General features: G+C 35.2%; 1 long non-coding RNA gene across 1 annotated transcript; it reads left to right on the top strand.

Annotated features, from left to right (window-relative positions):
- Nucleotides 1-12763: 12763 nt before the first annotated feature.
- LOC107516987 lies at nucleotides 12764-14056 on the top strand. The gene is made up of 3 exons (XR_001598412.2): nucleotides 12764-12869; nucleotides 13210-13251; nucleotides 13903-14056. It is a non-coding gene; the product is annotated as an uncharacterized LOC107516987 (long non-coding RNA).
- Nucleotides 14057-20189: the final 6133 nt, after the last annotated feature.

Here is a 20189-nt window from a genome sequence, read left to right as displayed (position 1 = left end):
AGTTCTTTTGACTCTAATCATCCCAAGCCCCAATGATTCTTAAACTCCCAATTCTGCAGGTTTCGTGCAAACGAAAGTAAAACATAATAAAATAAAAATATCAGAGGCAGAAGTAAAAAAACTTTCTTTCTGGTAGACAAAAACCTTGAAACACCTGTTGTATTGTGGCTGATGTAAAGCAGCACATCTCAAAATACAAGAGGTTTCGAGGGTTTATAAAGTAGGTTCCGCTCAGCCACTGTCAAAACCTCAGTGAATCAGGGGAGGAATGAGGAAGGTATTTGCTTTCCTTGGCAGACCAAACCCTCTTCCACCTGGCATTAACTTTCAAAAAATGGCTGCTACGAACACTTGTCATCTCACATAAGGAGAGCAGGTTTACTGCTCCGAAGGTGACGTGGCTTGTTGGATTAAAACAAACAAAAACAAAAACAAACAAAAAAACAAACAAAAAAAATCCTTCTGCCCTGTACTTCAACTTCGTTGCTACCTCTGGGGTAACTATGCCAGCTCCTTTGGTGATACCCGCATTGAAAAGGCATTTTACAGGAAAAATTATACAGGCTTGTGATGTAACGCTAGACCTTAAAAAGAAACAAATTGCCTCGACATCATCCCTCTCCAGTATGAAGTTAAATTGAAAGCAGCTTGTGTAAGGGGCCAGGCCTGCCCCTGCAATGCCTGCCCCCTCGGCGATGAAGTCACCTCAAGTCACCTCGAGCGCCTTCAGGATAGTTCTCTGAGCAGCTTGGAACTGCTATTGCATGCTTCCAGGCATCCAGTAAGCCAGACTGATCGTGCTCAAAGCTTGACAAGAGATTGAACGGTTCATTTGTGCCATGTCCAGGATGCTCGTATATTCTTCAAGTTGGTGGGCTTCATGGGTTGTCTGGCCTAGTGATGCTTTTACCTGGCTGCCCATCAGAATCAACCACAGTGTGTTTTTTAAAAATATAGATTCCTAGGTCCCGCCCTTGAGCCGATCAGTTGGATTCTCTGGTGAGGGCTCTTGGTAGACAGCATTTTAATGTACTTTGAAATGGGAACCGGCTTTGGGAAACCTAGATCAGGAACGACTAAATTCACAGCTAATGGGGAGGCAAGAATATCGGCCAAGTGTTTAAAGTATGAATAGACAGAATAAGGAGAGATTAGTAGCCCTGAGGCTGGGCTGACTCTGCCAGGAAAGGGGAAATGTTACTTCAAGATAAGGATAAAAGTGTCCCAAGTCACTGTTAATGTGAGCTTCTTGATTGCCAGTGGAGAAACCAAACCAGAACTAGTGTCAGCAAGGACTTTCCTGGAAAGATGCTGCGATGTTTCACATAATAACAGACTGGAAATGGTGCTGCTAGGCCTCAGAGGCAAGCAGGGTCAGGGGCTTGGCGGTGTCGGGACTCTGTCTTTCCGTCTTCAGTGCTTCTCTGGGGATCAGCTGCAACGTGTCCCATCACACACCGGCTTCTTCTAGATAAAGGAAGTATCATTCTTAAATCCTCCGCAACCTCTTCGAGTATGGCCTTATTCCCACAGAAAGCATACCCCTTTCCCTTAGGCTCAATTTGGAAAATTACAAGAAAGGAGTCTTGTGGGAGGAGTCAAGACAAGTGAGGTACAGGAATTAGCTACACCACGTAGTTGGGGTGGGGAGGAAGTATAGTTCCCCGGTAAAGAAGGAATTATTCTTGAAAAAGAAAGCAACTTGATGGGGCAAAACAGTACTTATACATTCTTCCATCTGCTCTCAATGCTCTTGGGTAACGATTTCTAAGATAAAACAGTTGGAAATGGAAAGCGAAGCCATCTAATGGTAGCTCTGTTGGTGGGTCATGCCTTGATATCTCCAGGATATCCTCTCTTGCTGGGATAGATTTTGTTCTCTCTGGAGGCCAGGCGCCCCTTGCTTTTGTCTTCAATCTCTTGGCTCATTGAATAATGATGTTTATTTCTGTGTCTGTCTCTCTCTCTGGCGTAAAGCGCTGGAGGACAGGGAGCATGTCACACTCCCCATGACACTCCCAGCACCTGCTTCAGAGATGGACAGACGGGCAGTTGTTCTTGGACCTTCTGAAGTACTGCAAAACTTAACCTCACGTTAAGTTTTGTCACTTGTCACTGCTCTACATAAGGTGAGGTAAGAAAGAATGGGAGGCTGTTTATTCCTCAGCAGCAGTAGAGGCTAAATTGGTCCTATTAGCCCGCACCCAGCTGTCTCTGACATGCACCTTCCCTCTGTCTTTCCTGGTACAAAGAGTCTAAAGAGAGCATACAGGCTTGTGATCTTCTTCTGTTTGTAAAAACTGTGTGTCGGTTGAGGTCTCTGGGAAGTCAGAGGACATGCTATCACAGACTACTCATGAATGACTGGGCTTGGTTGCTACCCAAGATGGCAGCTTCGCAGGGTTGTGAAGTGCAAGTACTTTGATTGGTTCACCTTTCCCTTTCATTTCTTCCTCACCCCGGATGTGGTACCAGAGTCTCCTTTCTCCCTCTGCGTCTCAGATAGGCTGTTAATTGACTTATATTCTTATACTTCTCAGTCAATATTCCTACCCAGAATACATTTAGAGAAATTCCTACATTTTATAAAAGTGAACTTTTGTATAGGTTTCCAAGTGTTGTTTTATCTTTTTTCATTATAGAAAAGATTTAAAAAATATATTGGCGCTTACTTCTGTAGCAAGCAAGAGAAATATAAAACACAGAGACCTGTATTAAAAATGAAACAAATAAGAAGCAGAGACTACGATGTTATCACCTGTAAGACAACTCCATCCCTCTCCTCCCCTCCATGATTACATTCTCTGTAAACTCTTAGACATTCACTGCATCTTTGGTTATTGTTTAGCCAGGGCACATGTACTTGGCTCTCATAATGTGCCTCATAAATCAGCCTCACAGTTCCATAATAGTTTTGTTACCTTTTTCTGAATGTCCATCATATATCTCTTTTCTGGGGCCCCAGGGAATTGGTCGAAGACAAGGTAATTCCCATTATATGGTAGGAGAGCCAGCCTTACACGGTGTCCAGTTACATGGCTAATTTCAATTACACCTTCTTGCTTTTCTGACAGATCCTTTGACTTCTTGCTTTTTCAGAAACAGTGAAGGGCAGAGCAGAAGCAGTAACAGGGGCTAAAACTTTAAATATATAATGTTTAGTGTTATCCGGGTTGGAAACATCTTCCTATTGCCTGCCTTTTAAAAATTAATTTTTGGTACATTTTTTAAGAAAACAAAAATCTAGGAGATTAAGTAAAAAGGAAATTTGAGCTATAAATTAGGTAAAGATGTAAGAAATAAGTTAATTTCCCCTTTGCTAAATGACTTTCTTACAGGAAAATGGGCTCTTTGGAAATCAAATAGCTTTTTAAAAATGTTTTTTGAATTGGAATAGCATCTATCAAGCTTATATACATTCCACATTCCCAGCCATCGGGCACCAGCACTATCTATCCCAACATCCACCTGAAGAAAGTGGCCCTGAGGAGTTCTTCCTTTGTGAATTCTCTATGGCTCGTAACAGCTGAGTGCAGTAAAACCAGTCTAGCTTCACCGACCAGAATCCTTTAGAGCAGGAATTGATGTCAGAGACAAAGGTACCTACCTGCATGTGGACTGGACATTGGGTTAGCCAATAGCTTCTCAGGAGTGCTCCATATTGGATGATGGGGGACCCAACTCATTCATGGCTGTACGTGCTAGTGAAACAGAGACAAGGGAAGTGGTGTCACTTAAATACAAACGAGGTCCCGAGTAACTTCAAAGGATTGTTCCTGGAGAAAGAAAAATTTGGGATTCTTTTCGAGCATCTCTATTTCCAAATGAGACACCTCAGAGCCTAAAAAAAGCTTTTCCCACCCAGTTTCTGAATTCTCAACAACAAATAACTTAGACTTTTAGGAGAGGCATAACCACAGAACTGCATCGCCTTTGACAATGTAAATATTCACGATGTCCAAGTCATTTATTGATAACTATTTTGCACTTCATGGCATGAATCAAAAAAAAAAAAAAAAAGATGTTTTCTGTCCTCAAGGATTTGATAGCCTAGTAGGAAAATGAAGTAAAAAATAACCATAGCGTAAGGCAGAATGGGATAATTACTATAAATAAACATAGGCAAGGTAACATGGGTGCATAAGAGAGGGCGCCATTAATTTCTTTGCTGGGGAGGGAGTGTTGGGAGAACTATAATTCCATGTTCATTGTTTGTCTTTTCACAGAACCATGTTGCCTTAAGACTAAACAACATTGAGTTGGATAAAGCATGAACAGGATTTTGAAACCTGGAGATGTGGGTTGAATGGAGACAGTGGAACAAGAGTGGGAAAATTCAAGACTTATTCAAGTAGTTTAATTTATCAAAATAAGGTAGTGGAAAATGAGGTTGGAAAAGGGGGGTGCAACTACCAACTCTCGGAAGATTCTGAATGCCAAACTGTAACATTTTGGTTCTAATTATCTCTCTGTTATCTCTCTATCCATCATCTGTCTATTATCTCTCTACCCATCATCTGTCTATCATCTATCTATCTGTCTATTATCTATCTATCTATCTATCTATCTATCTATCTATCTATCTATCATCTATCATCTATCTATTTCTCTATCTAATGTATCTATCTATCCATCTGTCTCTATCTACCTACCTACCTACCTATCAGCATGGAATTGCATGATCAGGATTATATTTAGGAACATTATTCTTCAAGAATTTATGCTTGATTTGATACTAGATAACTAAGTAGCTTGTAATAGAATTTTTAAAAAATAAATTTATTTATTTCAATTAGTTTCAAGTGTATACAGTACATTGGTTAGACATCTATATTGTTCATAAAACGATTCCCCCAATTGCTCCCTCCCTGCCCTGACCTTCCACTTAATCATCATGTTAATGCTAACTGCATTCCCTGTGCCGCGCTCCCCATCCTTGGGGAGGCTAGATAGCTTTTGCGGTGAAACACCTCTGCCAACAGACTGCCTGTGTTCAAATCCTTAGATCGTAGAATATTTACCTGACCAGCCTGTACCTCAGTTTCTTTCTCTGTGTGTAAGATAGGAATAATAATATGTCCTTCCTTTCTAGGATGGTTGTTATGACAAATAAGATGATGCATGGCTTTCTCTGCATCCCTTCTCAACGGGATCCTGAGAGACTTAAGCCCTAACCCCCTGAGGCATTCATTTCAATGAATTAACTTCTTTTTTTTGTATCTCGAATGGCACTAGCATGTAACACACACCACGAGGAGCCACGGGGCATCTCAAAAAGAAGTTAGAAGAGATTTGTTATAAGATTTGGGCTTGGGTTAGGTGATTTTGAAACACTCTAAGGAAGTAGGGTTCTGTTCTGGATTGGGTGCCAACAGAAAGCAGATGGAATTCCATCAATGGGTATCTTAATAATCTTTACTGTAGAGGTGAGATGAAAAAAGCACAGATAAAATTGTTTTCAGAGAATAAATGATAGTTGCTCATGTAAAATGGGCTGCGGGGGAGCTTGATCATTTTTGTGGTTACACAGTGTTTTTATTTTTATTTCTGTCACGGATGATTATAAAGTGGTCTTGTCATGGATAGTCCTCATCAGATATTGATATTCTGTGAAATTCACAGCAGAGGAAACTCACAACCTCGCTGGTGGGAACAGGTATCAGTAGTCAGGCTTTCTTTCCCCCTTTACAATATCCTTTAAATAATTTTGATTCTTTCTTTTAGATTAGGATTAGAATTATAAAAGCAAAGCTCTGTGTAATTTATGAGTGTGGATACAAATTTCCAATTTGCTTTTCAGAAGTGTATATGAATTTACTCTTTTGCCAGCAGTGTATGATAAAGGTTGGGCAATTTGCAGAAAGCCCATACCTTTGATAAGTTGGGGTGATTAGTGAAAGGGTGACCCAAACCTTCTAGGCCTTTAATGATTATACTTACCTGGTTCCCTTCATGAGGTTTTACTGTTGAATGTTCATATGAGGAGGAGTCATTCATATTTTTCTCTTCCCACTTTCTTTTTCTTCTTGCCCCAGTAGCAGACCTCTCTTCTTCTTGTTGAGTGGGATCAATAACTTGAGCAACACTGGGACCCATTTTTTTTTTCTTGTTACCCAGTTCTGGCTATGTTATCCTCTTCAGGTCACTAACCCTGGATTGGTATAGTTCCTCCCTTCAAGTCATCTTTCCCCCAGCTTAAATGGATCACAAGACATGACTAATCAAACTCCTCTTTTCCATTGTCTTTTAGGACTCTCCAGTGTGGAGCTAAACTTTCAGAAGAATTCCCTTCTTGCTGGTGCTAGCCTGTACGCACCAGGCCAGCTGCAGACCAACTAGATTAGAACAGTGGTTCTCAAATGTTTTTGATCATGATGCTCAGTAAGAAATATCAAATTTTTTTTGATATTTAAATGCATGTTTACATATACACATACCAGAGCCCTCACGTATATAAATACATATCACACACATATAACGTTCACAAAACAAACGTGTCTTTACTATATGCCTTGTGTTTAGATATTTGCGTTGCATTCTCTTTCATTTTAAAAAGGTTTGTCATGACTCCCTAAATATGTTTTAACTTAGTGATAGACGAGTGTCTCTTTGGTTAAGAGTCAGTGAATGCTAGCACATGATATTTTCGTTCCTGCATTCCTGTGTTCTCCATCTTAGAATTTCTTCCCTTTTTTGTTTTATATCAAGAAGTCGAACTAGTTTGGTGCAGCCCAGCCCTGACTCCAGGCATTCATTACTCTCTCCCAGCTGCCTAAGCTAGAACACTGAGTTCAGAGTCTCTGGTAAGTTCAACCACAACCAATAATTAAGCCTGATGTAAAATGATGCTTCCTTCCTCCTTAATTCGACACCGTCAGCATTCATCCTCATAAATAAGGTCCCATATTTTTGCCCAAAGCTTGGCAATTATTTTACTAATTGTAAATTTATGCCTCTTTCTTCTGGATTTGACTTCTCACCCCAAATATGGTGGGGTCAGACTCAGAAGAAGAGGGGTTGGGGCAGGAAGAGAATTAGGCACCCTAGGCAAGGTAAGAATTGGAGATGAAAGAGGAAGCATGCCTTTAAGTAAGAGAGAAAATACCTTTATTAGACAAGGAAGAGACATGCCTTTAGTTGCTAAGGTATTCTCAGAGGGGTGTATAGACCCTAAGCTCCCAGGTCTTCCTATTTCCAATCCCACTTATGAGCATTCAGCCCTTTCCATATCTCCAGGATACTCATAAGGCTCTGATATTTCTCCACTGAAAAAAAAATGAGTTTTGTCTTGATTATCAGTCTTGCAGCTAATAGAGGTGTGATTTTTTAGCTCTGTTAAGAGGTTGCCCCCTTCATCCTCTGCTAACCCTTCAATACTACACAAAGTAGGGACATTCCTGTCAGTTACATAGGAAGGTTTAATATTGAAATAGACAAATACTTCTTATCTATATATGATGAATAATTTTTTAGTTTGTCATTTACCTTTAAATTTAATTTTGACAATTTTTGATGTATAGGATATTTTTAAAATGTCAACAAATTCGTAACTATTCATTTTGTGTCTTTTCATTCGGGCTGTTATTTTAATTTTTTTTTTTTTTTTGGAAAATGTAAATCCCTCAATGGAAAATGTTATGATTTTTTGAATTTAATTATGAAGTAAATTGTACTTAGTCTAAAAATGTTAAGTGCTATATAATTGTAAGGAAACATAGTCTTCTGCCTTTCTCATTCTTAACATTGTTTTTGATTCTTTATATTCAAAAATTTAAAAATCTTATTTGCCAGTATACCTTTCAATACTATACCCTTTGTGTAGTTTATACCTTTATTTTTTGCTTTTTCAATTTTGTGTTTTATCCATTGACTTTCTTCTTTGAAAGATGAGAAATTAGCTTTTTAAAATCATACTCACACATATTCCTATGCTTCCTTCTCACCCACAGACTTTCTCTTTCTCAATTTTCTACATTTCCATCAGAATTTCTGTTCAAGTAAATACTTTTTACACTATTTTACTATGTTAATATGAGTTACAGTTGACAATGTACTCAACTGCATGTCTTTTCTGATAAAACATTGTTTTTCCTGGAGTTATTAATTGCTTCATCTTTTAAAATTTGTTTGTTTTTCTTTTTGTTCATTGTTACTTAAGCTTCAAATTTTATGATCAAATTATAAAATTCCTGAAAACACATCCAAGAACTTCAGATAAACTACCAATTTCCTTTTCTTTCCTCTAGATTACCTCTTACCTGGAGCACAGAAAACTGTTATTACAAATTGGAATGATACTTTCCAAATCTGCTTATTAGTTGTACTGAGACCTCCCTACACCCAGACTTTTCTTTACGATATTGTTATACTGGATCTTCTATTTTGTAAATCCCAGGTATTACTTTTTCTTAGTTCTCTCCTTTGCTAAAGCTCTGTATAGTGTTTCTTTCCCCAGAATATCTCCTGCAGAATATTTCTTATAAAGAGTGCATATGAAGTAAACTTTATGTGACTATGCATCTTAAAATGTCACTATTTTACTTTTATTCTTGACTGGTAATTTTCTGGGCATAAGACGCTATATCTACATTTTGAAGATATTTCTCTGTCATCTTCCAGGTTCTAGTGTTGCTCTTGAGAAATTCAGTGACATTTTGATTCTCAGTCTTCTGTATGTGTTATCTTTCCTTTCCGAAAGCTTTTGGAAACTTGTCTTAGGCCTTCAATTTCTAACATTTTATGAGGCGATGGTTTCTTTGCTTGCTCTATCTTTCTAACATCTATCATCTATCTATCTGTCTGTCTATATTTCTTTCTTTCTATCTATCTATCTATCTATCTATCTATCTATCTATCTATCTATCTATCATCTATCTATATATCTAATCTATCATCTATATATATATCATCTATTTATCTACCTATCATCTATCATCTATCTATTATCTACCTTGTTATGTTTGCTGTACTTTGGGCAAATTGGTATACCTTCAACTTAGGGATATTTTCTTGTATTACTTGATAATAATTTCATTTCTTTCATCTTCCCTGTTTTTTTGTTCCTTGAAAACTTTTAAGCTAAACATGAGATCTCTTAGATTAATGATCTAATTGTTAAGTACTTATAAGCTTATTTTTCATTGTAGTATTTTTTTTACATTTTTAGAAGTCTGTACCATGGTTTCATATTACAAATCTTTTATAGAATATTTTTAAAAGTCAGGTCTATTAGGATATAATTTATATGTAGTAAAAGTTACCCCTTTTAGGGCATAAATCTGTACCCTGTGACAAAAGTTATATAATCATTACTGTAATGAAGATATAGACTTATTCCATCATGCTCCTTTATAGTAAGCCTCCCTCTTCTACTCCTAGCTTCTGAAAATCAGACTGATGTTACAATCTCTCATCTGTTTTGTGTTCCTATAGTTTTTCCTTTTCCTGAATATCATGTAAATGTTATACTTTTCAAAATCTTCAGGTAGCTGCGTTTTGTATTTTGTACAACATTTTTAGCTGTACTCAATGAGAGAGATATGTTGGCTTTATTGTTTGTTTCTGCACTTATTAAAGTGATTATATAATTTTTCTTCTTGTTGATATGGTGAGTTATAGTGATTTTCCAGTGTTGAATCAGCCTTGAATTTTGAGATAAACCTCATCTCGTTATGTTATATTATATTTCACCATATTTAATTTGCCAGTATTTGTCAAGGATTTTCACAACTGTATTCACAAGAAATATTGGTCTTATTTTTCTTATTTCCAGTTTACTTATTTTTTGTGGTTTTGATATCATGATAATCTTATTTTAGAAAATGTTTTGAGAGGTGTTTCTTCCTTCTCTGTTTTCTGAATGAGTTTGTGTAGAATTCTTATTATATCTTCTTTAAGTGTTTGATGGAATTCACCAGTAAAGCTTTCTGGACTTGAAGTTTTCTTTGTGGAAGCTTTTAAACTACAAATTTAATTTTTAAAATTAGATATAAGAAGACTTAAGTTATTCATTTTTTCTTCAGTGAGTTTTGGTAGTTTGCGTAGTTCAAGAAATTTGTCCAATTCAAGTAAGTTGTTATATTTATGGGCACAAAGTTTATGATATTCCCTTACTAGCCTTTTAATGACTCTAGGATCTGTAGTGATGCTTCCTCTTTCATTTCTGATATAGGTAGTTTCTTCCATTTCTATTTATTTATTAATTATTATGGCTAGAAGTTTATCAATTTTACTGGTGATTTCAAAGAATTAGCTTTTGGATTCATTGATTTTTCTCTATTTATTTTTTTCAATTTCTTTGATTTCTGCTCTTCATTATTCTGTCTGCTTGCTTTGGGTTTAATTTGCAATTAATTCCTAGTTTCTTAAGAAAACTTACATTTTTTATTTAAGAACTTTCTTGTTTCTAACATAAACATTTAATGTTATGTATTTTTCTGTATGCACTGGTTTACCTAAATCCTACACATTTTGATAGGTTGCAATATCATTTTTATTCAATTCAAAATATCTTCTAATTTTTCTTGTGACTCCTGCTTTGACCTATGTGTTATTTAGAAGTATGCTATTTAATTTTGAAATGTTTGGGGACAACTCTGTTATTTATTTGTTGGTTAATTCTGTTATCCTCACAGAATATACTCTGTATATTTCAATTCTTTTGAAATTGGTGTTTTTTTATGGCTCAAAATGTGATCTATCTTGGTGAATGTTTTGTGTGCACTTGGAAAAGAAATATTTACTCATTTTCAAAATGGAAATAATTATTGAACTGCCTCAGGAATTTTTATGAGGATTAAATAAGGTAATATTTATAAGTATTTAGGAGACTCTGGCTTTTGGGATGCACTTAAGAAATGTTAACTACTTTTATTGTAGTTGTTTTTCTCTAACCAAGAACACAATATTATTTAATTTTTTAATAGCCTGATTATACAGTTAATATTTTCCTTATATAAATACTGTTTTAGATTATTAAATTTGTTCTAAAGTATTTTGTTGAGGCTACTGCTTTGACAATATTGTCCAAAATGTTATTTGTTATATATTGGACATGATGATTTTACTGCAAGTTATCATCAGTCCAATTTCATTCATACATTTAATTATCTTGCAGTTTTAGTAAGACAATCATACTAGCTACAAATGCTAATAATTTGTATGATATTTTTTAGATGTTTTATTTATCATTTCTCTCATTTTATTGCACTGCTACCAACTCCAAAATAATGTTAATTATTGAGATAATAGCAGATATCTTTGTCTTCTTGACTTCTATGATAATTCTAGCATTTTATCAATAAGGGTACTAATAACTATTGCTTTAAAGAAAACTTTTAAAATCAGTACTTTTATTGAGTTTCACGGAACACATTTTGTCACTCTATTGTATAGATATGTAGATATTTTGTAGATTTTTTCACTGAATTATTTATATTGTATTTTATATGAATAGACTTCATGATATTAAATCACCCTTGTGTTTCAGAAAAGGACATATTGATTATGGTATTTATTGCTAAGTTGATTTACTAGTTTTTATTTAGGATTTGTGTGTTCATATTCATAAATGAAATGATTTTATAGTTTTTTTGTAGTCTCTGATAGATTTTAATGTTAGCTTGTAAAAATAAATTTGAAAACTCACCTTCTTTCACTTGTATTGGAAGAATTTATTTTCCCTGGGGATCATTTGTTTCTCTAGAGTTTGGAAAATGTCACCGTAATTTTTGTAAATGTTTCACGGAATTTGAAAAAATTTATTTTCTATGATGATAATATTATGTATGTATATATTTAATCAATATTATTATATAATTAAACTACTAGATCGATAATTCTTCACACTTTTTAAATTTATGACAAAAGATTATGCTGATGTTTCCAATGAAATTTATTTGTATTTTTGTGTATTTATGAACTTTTTAAAACATTAAATGTATAGAGTACATTTTCTTTATAATAAATTATAAATTTCTTTTAATATAAAATATTTCCTATTGTATCCTTAAATAATTTTCCCTTGGATTCTATTTTCTCTGACATAAATTTTTCAACTTCCATTTTATTTTTCTTTTTGTTTCTCTGATGTATCCTTGATGATTCATTGATTTTTAAACTTCCCATGTCATTTTGCTTTATATATATATTTCTATATTTAAAACAGCACACAGTAATAGTATCATAGTTTATTTTCATTGACTTATCCATAGTTTCGGTGTTTTAATAGGTGAGATTTATACATTTATGTTTATTGTCAAAACTGGCACGATTTTTCTTGCCTCTCTTGTTTTATGCTAATATTTGTGATATCTTACTTTATTCTTCTTTTCCTTGTTTTCATTTTCTCTAAATGAGGTTTTCTGTTTCTTTCTTTCTTTCTTTGTTTTATTTGGTAGTTCTTAACCTCATCCATTTCCCAAATGATCTAGAGAGTAAATAACTCTTTTTAATTTTATGTCATTATCTTTAAGTGAAAATGTGTATTTTATGTTAATTATTTAGCTAAAAATTACTATTATTCATTTTATCCTAATGAGACTGGGAATATACCTTTTTTTCTAATCCTAAATTTTGTTTATTAAAATTTTATATTACATACATATTTATTATAAGAGCCAATTTTGACACTTGCATTAAGCTATAATCATATTTAAAATAACTTTACATAATATAATCTTTAAAGATAACTCCGATGATTACTTCTAATTCTTTTATGCCTTGACTTTCCTTTTTTTTCATTCTTCGCTTTGATTCATTTCTTAGTTTTTTAAGAGGGGCAGATGAGTTATATACTTGCTGAGGAGCCTTTGCATATGAAGAAGTCCTTTGCAACTAAAGAACGACTTGGCTGGACACAGAATTCTTTGGTAACAAAATTTTCATTTTAGATGCTAATGTATTCAGGTAGAGCTGTTACAAGCACTAAGCACATATTGACTCATTTAATTCCTCTGTGAGATAGATTTTATCATAATCCCCACTTTGAAGATGGTATAACTGAATCACAGAAAGCTTAAGTAACTTGAAAAAGGCAAAAAAAAAAAAAAATCCATAGGTGGAGTCAAAATTTGAATGCAGGCAGCCTTGTTTCAAAGACTATACTCATAATCTCTACACCACACGGTCCATTAGATAGTCATTTGCAGATTATTGTCTCTTAGGTATTTATAGATGTTAATTCATTGTCTTTTGTATTTTGTCTTTTAGAGAAGATACTACTGAGACAAGTCATATATTTCTTTATTGAAGGTAAACTTTTTTCCTTCTCTCTCCTTGAATGCAATATGAAACTGTTAGTCTCTGTGCCTTGTATTTTGTAACATTTTTGTCTGTTCAGATTCAAGTTCATTTCTGAAAAGTTTTCTTTCAGCTTTTAATTTATGTTATTGTTTCTGCAATTTTGTTGTCTTTTGGGACTCCTATGTATGTTGTTAGCATACCCTACTTAAATCTGTAGTTTGGTCACGCCTTTACTTAAAGAATGTGTTTTGATTTTTCTACTATGTTTCAAACACTGTGAATACAAAGATGACAATGAAAATATGGCTACAGACTTATGAATTTGGGGGGAGCCAGTCTCAAAGAATTAACATTTTTGTAATTGTAAATGTCACTTAATGAAAAATCTGAGGAATGAGTCGACTTTTGGCAGCTGAAAGAGTGGAAAAGTATGTCAGGCAGAGGGAGCAGAATAAATGAAGGATCCTAGCAGGGTAGACTTGATGAGTTCTAGAGACTGCTGAAGGGTACTGAGCAATGGAGAGATGCTTGTAAAATGAGATTGTCCATAAAGTTAGAAGCTAGATATTGTGGGTCTATGCAATCTGTGTTAAGCCTTTTGTTTTTTTGGCAAAGGGAAACCATTAACTGTTTTCAGTAGCAATAATATATGATCTACAGATAACCCAACTCGAGAGCTGACTGGATGGAGCAAGAGGATGTGTAGGGAGATGAGTGAGAAGGCCACTGCAGGTGTCCTGCTAAGAGATGATGATGGCTTAGACCAGAATCTGGCAGTGGAGATGGGAAGAAGAGAAAACATTTCAGAAACAATTATGAAGTAAGTGTTTTGTATTTATAATTCAAGGGAAAGTTTAATGAAAAAAATAAGATCCCGAGGACCCACCATATTAGACGGAGTAAGGGTTAATGTTAGGGGTATACCTGAGAAAGTTCCTACCTAGTGATTTTTATATTCTCATGATGCAGTAGGTGAGGTAGATTGCTGAGACTATGAGAAGGTGATAGAGCCAGAGACCTGAGGAGACTGGTGAAGGCTTGAACTTGTAATTTCAGAAAGAGAGAAACTGAGTAGAAAGACTTAGTGTGGTTTTAGGTAGAACTGAGAGTCTAGCTGAGATTAACAACCTTGGGTTTATGTTGATATTAAGGCACAGAGTTTGGGTATTAGATGATGACAGTGATGGATCATACATATTAAGGATGAGGAGATACGCGAAGTGAGGGGACTTATGGGGAGAGAGAAAGGAGAAAGAATAGCACATATAAAGGCCCTGAGGCAGGAGAGGTTTGGTGGGTGTGAGGCATCATGGGAAGTCTAGATCAGACATACTGTTTGACAGGTGGAGTCACAAGTTGGCTTTTCTTCAACTCAGCACCTCGCACAGTGCCTCCAGCGCCCAACCCGATATTTACACTGTAGTAAGTGCTCAATAAGTATTTGTTGAATAAATCTAGATTTATCTTTGTTGTCTAGCAATTTTCCTTCAATTTTCTGCTCTCTAGATGGCACTCTTCCATAGTTTACAGAGGTGATGCAGGCTTTTGTCTTTTTTAATATTGGAAAAAGTAATTAAATATTTTGGTTGGATCTCGATTTCCTCATCTGTAAAATGTAGGCATAATAATAATGCCTACCTTGTAGGGAGCTGCGAGGTTTCAGTCGAGTAAAACATGTACAGTGCTCAATTTTTGACTTAGTCAATTAATACCTATTACCTAATGTAATTATAAGTTTTATTGCTATTGTGGATTTTCTTTTAGCTTACGAGATTATCTGTGCTCATATCATTGTTTTGCTCAGAAATCTTTCAACTTATATTGGATGTTTGTAATTTGGGGGACGCCACGCACCCTTCTCCATGTTAATTGCATCCTCAGTTCTCCTTTGAGAAACTGGCCCTTCCCAGTTCTGATTCCAAGTGTTTTGGGAGAAATGCCCACTTCCAGTTATAGGGTAGCAATCCTGGAGGCTTCAGTCAATTGATTTTATCCTCTTGTTCATTGGGAGATGAGGGTGTCCAAACAGAACTGGTGAAATATGCAATAATTTGGGGATTTCTCTCTCCTCTGTGGAAACAATGAAAGGAGACCCTCACTTTCCCCCAAAATAGTATGAAGCAAGGTCATGAGGTCTATATCTGTGGAAGCTATTGTTGCTGCAAAGATTGCTGGGAAGGCCTTCAAAGAAGGCCTGAGGATAAGGCAGAGAACAGAATGGAGAGAAAGGATGAAGTTCTGGGTGATATGATATTTTTGAGACCCTGGATCCCATCCTGTCTGAAACTAGTTATATTTCTGATCTTTTCTATCATGAAAGCTAACAGATTTAATGTATTGTTTAACCTAGTTTAAGTTGAGATTTTATTACTTGCAATACATGATCTTAACTTATGACACAATTTTCACTGAGGGTGAGATTTTTCCACCTTATATTCAATATATGTTGACAGAAATAGAATTATTCTTTTAATGCCTTGCCTAGAAATTTTATTACTACAATAATCAATGGATTCTAGGCCATGAAGTAGTAAATAAATCCTTTTTTTTTTTTCAATGTAAGCCAAACTCTAAGACAATGCCATTTTTTGGAAAATTCATGACTCCTAATAATGATGCTGTGATTCTCATGGGCTATTACTGGGTAAATTATGTTTTTACCTACAAATCTGCTTTTATTATATGACTTGTTTTATTTTTTAATGTAGAACAAGAACATTACGGTAATCCTATTATTATTCGACTTATTATAAAACTGAGCTAAACTTTTTGCTATTTAATATCTATTATTTAATTTCTATTATATCCAAATTTTGAAAGATCATGGTTTTTATTACTCACAGAGGGAACATTTGAAGTGGAAGGAATTTTGAAATCAGACAGAACTGGGTTCCAATCTCATATCTGCTACTTGCTAGCTGAGTGAACTTGGACTAGGTATTTAACTCTGAGGATGTTTGTTAGTTATCGTTTTTGTTGTTTATTTGCAAATTGAGAGTAATAATAGAACTTTCCAGAGAAAGACGCAATGAGGAATACTGAGATGGCATATGTATAACTCCATAGTGCATATTAAGATTCCTAAAGGCTTATAACAAGTATTACTTCCTTTTTCTAATTAGTACACTTAGATTTGTCTCCAAAAAGGTTCACTAAGAAGGCCTGCTAAGCAGATATATTGCTCTTTGAATTAAAAATATTAAATGATTTTCTTTATTTACTAATTTCTAAACCCTCAGTGAGGAGCTAATGTATATTTTGTTTAAATCTTGTTGAATGCTCATTTGATGTCAGGTTTAAGAATTACTTGAACTAGTATATCAACGGATGATGATAGAAACACCCATATTTCTTAGCACACTATGCATTTGAATTACTGGAAGCTTAGAAAGCCATTGAATCTTTCTTCTGTTATAATAGCCATACATCAATTTTTCTGTACATTGTTCTAGTTCCACTGAAAAATTTGGGCTTCACATTTCTTCATTTATTTTTCAACTTTATATTATTCTGTGTTGCTAACTGTGTAACTTAGAATAATGAAATTGAAAAAATATGTGTGTACTCATGCTGCAAACTGCGATCTTCCATTTAACATGAGAGAGAAATAGCTCCCCCATTGTTTTATTCTCTCGACATTTGGATCCCAAGTTTGAAGGAAGAGTTTTGTTTTTCACGGTGTTTTTATAAAAATTTCTTGAGTCGTTTTCATGTGAAAATAAATTTTGCTCCCCTCTGGATCTCCATTCTGACTTTGACAATCAGAAACCATTTAAAATCTCCCAATTACACACCCTGCCCAGTGGCTTGACGACCATAATCTTTTCATGCCAGTTGGATCCTTCCTTAGTTCCCAGCTGGAGAGTGAGCTGAAGTAGCTAAGGAACTTCCTTAAACAGAGGGATAAACATATCCAAGTTTGACTTTGTCTGGATACTGGTATAATTACATAAACGACTTAGCTATCCTTTTTTTTTTTTTTTTTTTTTTTTTAGTGTTTAAGTTGAATTCAAGAGGAAGAAATAAGCTCCTGATAGTGAAGATAGAGTTCAGATAACAAGACACTATTGACAGAGATGTCTCTTTATATGTAATAGTAGGTACCATTTTTGATGTAGAAGCAAAATGGCACAATAGTTAGAAAGAAGCATGGGCTCTGGTGCTGCCTGGGTTTGAACCCAGATCTGACACTTACTAAGCACGTGATGTTGAGAAGCAGGCTTCCTCCAATGGAGATAAAACCCAGGACCTACCTCATGGATTCTTGGGAAGAGAGATAAAGGTAAATAAAATAAATGCACTTATTGAGCCTCATGTAAATTTTATAGAAATCTTTACTTCATAAATTTCTCTATAAGCACAGAAAAAAAGCACTTTACAAACAGAGCCTAAAGGACTAATGGGACAAAAGCATTTTGACTTCCAAGCACTACTTCCGTTATTCTCCTGTAAATTGAATCCTGTCCCTCCCTAGCTACTCCTGTTCTCTCCTTACTTCCTCTCTTAACCAAAATTCTTGAAAGAATTGTCTCTACTTGAGATTATAATTTCTTACCAGAAGTTTTCTCCTGGGCCCAACATAACCTCATTTCGCTGCTCCTCTGCAGCTGTTCTTGTAGAAGCAACTAGAAAACCTGGAACTGCTAAAACCCAACAGATCCTTTTAGTTTTTACTGATGGATGCTTCCTAGCATCAGGCAGTGTTTGCTTTCCCTTTCTCTCTGAAACTTCTCCTCTTTGGCTTTCTTATTCCTATTTTTACCCCCTAGGTTTCTATGCACTTCTTCATCTTCTCAGATATATCTTTTTGCAACAATTTTATTAATTATTGTATGCCTTTGGATTGTATATCAGACATCTCACTGTTAGGATAGTCTTTGCTTGTTTTGATCCAAGACAATAATTTTGGGTATCACCTAAGTTGTTCCAGTTTATGTCTCAGTTGTTTATATTTCTGTCTCCTAGACACCATGGCGCCTCAAAACTATCTCAGGGTCACTTGACCTCAACTAAAACAGTATTTTCCTTTCCACATTAATCTTCACTTAGATGAATGACTCTATCATCAATGTGCTCAGCTAAGTTAGAAGCCATTTGTGACAACACGGATGGATCTTGAGATAATCATGTTAAGTGAAAGAAGTCAGGAAAAGCTGAAAACCATATGATTTCACTCATATGTGGGATATAAAACTAAAAGCAATAAACAAACATGACAAACAAGTGGAGACTCATGGACATAAACTGTGGATTAGTGGCTGCCAGAGGGAAGGGGTGCAGGAGAGGTAGGTAGGAATAAAAGGGGTCAAATATTCAGTGGTGGAAGGAAATCTAACGTTAGGTAGTGAATGCACAATGCAATATATAGAAGACATACTTTTTAAATTGTACGTTTGAAACTTATTTGACTTTATTAACCAATATCACCCAATAATTTTTAATAAACAAAAGGAATCTTGAAACCACACTAGACTGTTTCTCCCACTTTTCCCAATATTTCCCATTGACTCCCAAGGCCCATTAAATCCACCTTTCAAATTACTTTATTCTTTTCTTTATGTGTATAGTTCTACAATTAGTGTTATTTTATTTTATTTATTTTTTGATTGTTTGCTTACCTTATTACAACCCCAATGTTGTAAGGCAAGGAAAAACTGTAAGAGTAACTAAAGAACATTGACTTCTCAGAGAAAAAGAAACCTAGATAAGTAGAATCTTTAATGTAAAGTGGGGAAAACGCGTGGCAAGTTGGCATTTGACTGTCTGAGCAATTTTGCAAAAAGATGAAATTTTGAGCTGCCATCACCAAAATGCATCATCCTAAAGGTCAGGTAATAATTCAGAAGTGATAGTGGCATTTGAAGACTACTGAGGGATTATCTGCTCTAGTGAACAGCCATGTCATTCAATTTGATTTCAAAAGTATTTGTCAATTGTGTACTAAAAATTTGGCAGGCACAAATACAGAGCTAAACCTATCTTCTTACTCCCAAACTGTTCTCCTTTCTGTTTTGCCTCTCTTGGTGAGTGACACCCATAAATGGCCATTATTTCACTCTAGGAACCTCAAAAATTTTCCTGCCCTCCCATCCCAGAATATTCACCTTGATTTAGACTGCCCACAGATTAGTTCAAAGCTTACCATTTATTTTCTTGAGAAATGTAGTTAATATTGGCTTTTTGGCACTCTACTGAACATTTATGGTTTTAAATAAAGGTTGTTGATTTGTATTTCATAATTCTAGACATTATCATCTATGGTCTAGACTATTTCAATAACCTTCTGACTTGACTTTCTACTGCTAACATTTTTTCTCCAGTTCAACTTTTCCTCCATGTTGCAGCACAGTTATCTACCTAGAAACCGAATTAAGCCCCTTCTTCTCCTGGCTTCCAATGGCCTCTAGCACAAAGTTCAATATTCTTTGCCTGCCATCCCTGGTCTTTTACAAGCCAGCTCCATTTTCCCGTTATAGTCACATTCCTTGCCACTTCCCTTTCTGCATCCTATACTCCATGCAATCTCTAGATTTCTAAGAGCCGAAACATCATCATGTCGAGGGGGCAATAAGGTGTACTGTCAGGAGCATAAAGCCTGGATCTAGGGCTTCTTGGGTTTGAATCCTGGCTCTGCCACGTACAAGCTGCGTGACCTGGGTAAGCTACTTAATCCATCTATGCTTATAAAATAGGTATTATAATAGTACCTACCTCATGGGGTTGGCATGAGAATTAAGTAGTTAATATATATATATAGTGCTTAAGAAGTATCTGGAACAAGGTCAGTACTCAATTAGTTTTAGCTATTACTGCATTATTACTGCATTATTATTATTATTACTATTATTATTATTATTATTATTTGCACTCAGTTGTATATGTCTGCCCTTCCCTTAAAAGTGTAAGCCTTTGCATTTCTGGTGACCAGCACAGTGCCTGGTACAGAG

Source organism: Rousettus aegyptiacus, unplaced genomic scaffold (assembly GCF_014176215.1).
Source record: "Rousettus aegyptiacus isolate mRouAeg1 unplaced genomic scaffold, mRouAeg1.p scaffold_m13_p_15, whole genome shotgun sequence".
Classification (NCBI taxonomy): domain Eukaryota; kingdom Metazoa; phylum Chordata; class Mammalia; order Chiroptera; family Pteropodidae; genus Rousettus; species Rousettus aegyptiacus.
Note: the sequence above shows the minus strand (reverse complement) of the source record. Positions and strands in the feature narration are given on the sequence as shown.